General features: G+C 32.1%; 1 protein-coding gene across 3 annotated transcripts in view; it reads left to right on the plus strand.

Moving 5' to 3' along the window:
• LOC110032183 (inositol polyphosphate multikinase beta-like) overlaps positions 1 to 3,000 on the plus strand; it is a 28,666-nt gene extending 25,666 nt beyond the window's left edge. The window contains exons 2-3 of one of the 3 annotated variants that reach the window (XM_020735721.1): positions 2,300 to 2,420; positions 2,518 to 3,000. The gene's annotated coding sequence lies outside the window, so the exon portion shown is untranslated. The remainder of the gene's footprint in view (positions 1 to 2,299; positions 2,421 to 2,517) is intronic. The other 2 variants (XM_020735722.1, XM_020735720.1) reach the window with 2 other exon arrangements.
• The last annotated feature ends 3,095 nt before the right edge of the window (positions 3,001 to 6,095 follow it).

The following is a 6,095-nucleotide window of genomic DNA, read 5'->3' on the forward strand; positions in this document are numbered from 1 at the left end:
TGCTGCGCAACTGCTTTTTAATAAATTGTCGCTGCCACAAACAGCCTAAAGCTTCATTGCTAAGCTTAAAATAAAAGATGAAATTTCTTATATTATTTTTTTATTTTTTTTATGGTTAGTAGAATTTCTAGGTTAGTTCTTATTAATCCATATAAGCTTTTTATAGAATTACATGTTTTTATGTATTTAGCATTCAATTGATATGATTTTAAAAATAGGACTAACTGAATATGATTAACTCTAAAAAAGTTACAAGCAATGACAATTAGACAACCGTTAAACATAATATTAAGATTGCTCCTAAAATAACAGATATCAAATATATGACAAATGAAAATTTATGTGATCACGAATCATCTAATACCATATACATACAAATGTCAAATACGTTTCTCAAATAAGAGAAAATAAATTTAAAATTGATATTTTTTCTTCACAAAGCCATCAGTTCAATTTGATCATAATTTTGATTGTGATATGAAGTTAATTTTGTTATTTTTTATTATGTTTTAGTGATGATGAGAGTTTCAAAAGTAAATTTAGTTCAACACAGCAGTTCAATTTCAAACCCTTCACTTGAAAAAGGTATTTCAATCAAAACTGAGAAGATTAAGAGTGCAAATAGAACTCCAAAGTAACTGGAAGAACATAATAATATTCAGAGTTGCTTTTCGAACAATTTGAATATGAAAATTTATCAGAAGGTACATTGAAGTGGGAAAATTGGATTTTAGTGGTCAAGACACTAAACAGACATTTAGGCACCACTTATACAAAGATGGTGATGACACATTTCAAAAATATGAAAGCTGATTTTAGGAGTTGTATCGGCTCTTGAATAGTTGTGGTTAGGGTTGGGATGAAAATCTGTATATTTCGATAGCAACCGATGAAATTTAAGATTGTATCATACATGTGCTAATCATATAATTTTTTCTACAAATTAGTTGAACTTATATGATATTTGAATTACTAACATAACTTTGTAGGAAAACACAAAATTAACACGATTTGAAGAAATTCTTTTTACCAATATGAGATTTTTAAGAGAATTTGTGTGGATAATATAGCAACTTGTAATGGAGCCATTTATTTCAACTAAGAGTTCTACTTAGATCAGACTCAAAAAGAGAAAATAACCACACCTATTGATGATTTTATGTTCGTTAATGGAGTAGCTTTCCTCGATGAGATAATTGTGTTTGCTCAAGTATTGGATGCTCAAATGATCGAAGATGTGATCATACAGCCTTCAGACAGCCAACAAAGTGGTAGCAAACAATCAACTACAAGAGTCCGTCCCAACACAAAAGATTAAAAGAAAAATATATAATAATAACATAAGGACATTGTTAGAAGTTGTTAATAAAAATATGCAGATGTTCCAACAAACTATAGAAAATCATTCCCAATACACAATAGATGAATGTATGACGAAGTTTGATAATATTTCAAATATTTCTAATGAAGCTATAATTTTCATTCATGAAGCATTAAAGGTTATCAATGCCAATAAAATTTTTCTCATGAAATGGAATGGTTGTTGTTGTACAATTGGATTAAATTTGTACTTAGGTTTCATCCTCGCTTGTACATATGTCCAGCTTGACTGTGATATATTTCTCATTATTTTGTTTTTGTTCGTACTATTACAATATTGATTTTATCTTTCAGTCATTCTCTTTTTCTTATTTATTTATATATTTTATATTTCTCTTAAAAAATATTATAACTTTTATGACGCAAATGATAAATTATTTTTGGATATTTATTATGTCAAAATATTTATTTGAAATGTAATTTGATTAAAAATGTAGCAATGTTGAATTTTTTTAGTACAATTTTTAAAGGAAATTTCTCAAATAGTTGACACACAATTACAGCTCAATAATGCTATAATAGAATTGATACTATTTATTATGGAGGAACATAGTTCTTCGAATGATAATGAGTACATTTAGAGGCTTAAGTTTGACAATTCCTACTCAAGGCGTCAGTATGTTGCAGATGTGCTAGCTGATTATCCAACTAGGTCATAGTATTGTTTTGGGCTCTCACCTGAGGCTTTTATAGAATTGAGGAACTTATTAATTAATTGAAAATTGCAACGTGAAACCAAAAATATGGATATTACAGAACAATTATTATTTTTCTACCAATAACTTTTTGAATTTTTTCAGTACTCTTTAGAAACAGTTAGTAGGTATTGTAATGTTGTGCTGCAAGAGATTAAATAGTTATCAAATGTGTTCATTAAATTACTATCAATTGAAGTGAATTGTGACACTTTTATTTGCAGAAATACGCAATCTTTTTTATATTTTAAAAATGCAATCGGACCAATTTATGAAAGTCATGTTCCCGCATTGTCAACAGAAAGCCACTGAACATATACAATAATTGAAAGAGATTTATAAAAGGTGATGACTACAATTTCTTTTGATCGAAAATTTTTATATATTACTGTTGGTTGTGAAAAATTTGTTGCTGATATGAGAGTATTGCGCTGGTCAGTAGAAGAATGTGACTTCAAGGTGTCCGAAAATAAATTTTATTTGGTTGACTCAGGCTATCCAAAGACTGACAAGTTCTTACCATTCTTCAAAGGAGATTATTATCATCTAATTGATTACCGTGCAAACACAACTCGTACGTACTCAACAACACGAGTTATATAATCATTGTCACACACAAGCTTCGTAGTGTTGTAGAAAGAACATTTGAGATTTGGAAGGGAAGATTTCTCGCTCTCAGTCACATGGGAAAGTTCTCAATTAAAGTACAAGCGGACATAGTAATGACTTGTGCAGTTTTACATATTTTTGTTGGACATTGTCGTCGAAATGATTTATATTTTAATATATCTCAAACTGAGATGCAGAATAGTCTGATATGTGAGGTTCTGTTAACAATGAAGACCCAAACATGCATGCCACAATTTGTGAGAGACTTAGAGGAGATGTTGTACGAGATGTGATTGTAACTAATTTATGGGAAGCACGTGTAAGTTTTCTTCTATTTCTTATTTTGAGTATGCTCGATTTTAAAGATTGCATTTGTTTAAAAAATTTTGCTGTACTTTCAGGCACAAATCTAAAGACATCGATCAAGATGACTAGCTATCTCATATCAAACATAAAAAAAAAATTGTTATCAATTTATGCATTATCTATCTTAAGGTCTCATGCTTGTTGTTGTTCCTCTTATTATTTCAATTTGTATTTTCATTACTGTAAATGATTGATATGAGATGTTAAATGCATTTAGATATCCAAGGATTGTTTGAGCTTGGCAAGCTCTTCCTCGTTCCCTGCAATTCTTTGTTTGAATTTATTAAGCTCCATCTGTAAAGACACATTGTCCTGGATTCCAGCGTACTCATATCTCTGTTGTTCCTCTTCGATGAACTTTTTCATTTTGCACATTTCTTCCTCCTTCAAGTTGGCATTTACATATATATCAGAGTTGGAATTATTTTATTTTCATGTAGTTTTATGTTCATGCACACTTTTAAAAAGGGGACATTTACATACATACCACCAACCCAATTCATATGTATTTACATATCTAAAACCTGAACTTTTGTTTTCTACATTTAAACCATCCAAATCTCTTTTATCACACATCAATATTACCATCATTTTAACTCTTAAAAAATGAAATATCAAGTTGGTATGTAGGCAAAAATTGAAGTTTAGCAGTTAGATATGTAAATACGTAGGGATTTGAGTGGTATGTATGTAAATATTCCTTGAAAGAAAACATATTATTTTGAAGGTTTTGCTGGTGGAATGGAGAGAAACGAGAATGAGTGGAATAATCTATGATTTGGGAGCTTTATTTATTTACCTAATTGAGTGATTGCCTGTGATTGGGGATTATGGTTTTATTTTTTAGAGCATTAATTTGAGGCCATGTAAGCATCCCTCATCTGTATTGGTTTGTTAACATTGAAGAATTGTGTTAAATTTGTAAGAAGTACACAATCATTATTCTGCCATACAATATACACATATAAGATTATTGGATTTCCTGCCATGCCCTGAAGACTTCTAATTTTCTAACCCACAACTGTAACTTCCTTGGAGCCTTGACATGCTAAGCCAGGTTTATCCGTTTTGTTTAGTTATTTTCTTTTGAAGATTTAGTGCATACAACAAAGTTATTATGTTTTTATGCTTTTTTCTAAGTTAAATGCATAAATGGGTGCAAGTTATGCAATATGGAAGTCACGGAAGCCATGCAAGCGGGTGCAGATGTTAGCATGATTGGTTTGTTTCAGAGAAGGTTGTTGTCACTACCTAGCATAATAAAGACGAACGGTACATCTGGAATCTCAAACTGGTGGTTCGTTCACCATGACAAGGGATGCTAGCGGCGAGCAGCTTGGTAGAGGAACTAAGATTATTCTGTATCTTAAGGAGGATCAAGTTAGTGTTGTCTACTATTGGCAATGGTCTTGCGCTTAAACATCTCAATCAACATTGCTATAAAAGCTCTAATAAATGTCATTTGATTAGTAATTAAAAAGATTGTTTTCTTAACTTTTGATAGATTGAATACCTGGAAGAGAGAAGACTGAAGGATTTGGTGAATAAGCATTCTGAATTCATACGCTATTCCATCTACCTTTGGAGTGATAAAACTACTAAGAAGGAGATTAGTGATGATGATGAGGAGGAAGAGGGTTCTCATTTCTATTTCTTTTTTACTACTAATCTGTATTAAATCAACTGGTGCACTCAGAATTGTTATCTCCATCCATTTCTTTCTTTCCAATAAAAATATAGACTATGCAACAAAGAGTGAATAAGAAGTGTTTGTGCTTTGCAGTGGAAAAACCCAGACATACTATTTGTCTATTATTTTTAGCTTCGCAGTGGATCACCGGTATGTCCCAGGAAGGGTCTAACTAGTGTTTGTCGTTCGGGAACTATAACATATTGCTTTAAGCCTCATGTTATGGCATATTAGATTTGTACCTTTAATTGTGAGACGTCTATTCCTTACAGGGAAACACTGGGCTGAACAAAGTTGACCTGAATATGCAATGACTTCAAACTTTATTTTGTGGTTGCTCTTTGAGCTTGCTGTTGTTGCATGTGACATCCCTGAAGGTGTCATTAGTCTCTCATTAGTTTACTTAATCTTCCTTTTGATACCCAATAGAATAATTAATAGGGAGTTTGAATTCTATTAATTTGATTCATATCAGATGCATCAATCATACCTCAAAATTTTTCTTGCATAATAATGAAGGTATTGTCTATTAATTAGCAGAAATTGAACTCAGTCTAGGAACATTTTCTCAGTGAGTAATAGATAGACAAACTTAAGCTATATGAAATCATATCTTTGTTAGCAATTTGAGCTGCTAATTTTATTGAGTTATAATATCTGTTGAGGAAGATTCAAGCTTCCATATAAAAATATAGATTTGTTTTGAAGCTGCAAAAGTAGTACAAAATCTACTTTCTTTATGCTTATGTGGCCTATATGATAAAATACTGAGTTGGGTGGGGGGGGGGGGGTGTTGTTTGGCTGCATAAGGGACACGTCTCATAGGGAAGCTTCGTCTCAAAAGACTACTTTGCAATGTTTTGGTTTGCAAAAACCCAATGGCCAAATAGTCTATTAATTTTATCTCAAAAGACTGTATCCCATGGTTCATAGCCTCTTTAGCCATTTGTTTTCATTTTGGGTTAGTTCAGATGGATTTTTGTAGTTTTGGTCGGTCAACAAGTTCCAGCGGTTGGGGATAGAGAATAAAATAAAGGACTGAAACCCTGCTTCTGCTTGGGTTCTTCCCTGTAGTGGTGGTTCATTTGGATGGCCTCATTTGGTGATGCCCTGACAAAAAAAACAAAAAAAAAAACAAAAAAGAAAGAAAGTGCCAGCCATAGTATTTCAAGAAGCCAATAAAATTCAAGGGGCGCAGTTACTAGTCCATGAATACCATGAGTCGACAATTATCAAAAGGGAGCTTCAGCAAAACACCTTTAGTGAAATGAATAAAGAGGATTGGGAGGCCTTTGATGCATGTGAGGCTGAGAGGGAGGCAACAGTTGTTGCTCGTGCGGCCAAGAAGAAGGCTA

Source organism: Phalaenopsis equestris, unplaced genomic scaffold (genome assembly GCF_001263595.1).
Source record: "Phalaenopsis equestris unplaced genomic scaffold, ASM126359v1 Scaffold000882, whole genome shotgun sequence".
Taxonomy (NCBI): domain Eukaryota; kingdom Viridiplantae; phylum Streptophyta; class Magnoliopsida; order Asparagales; family Orchidaceae; genus Phalaenopsis; species Phalaenopsis equestris.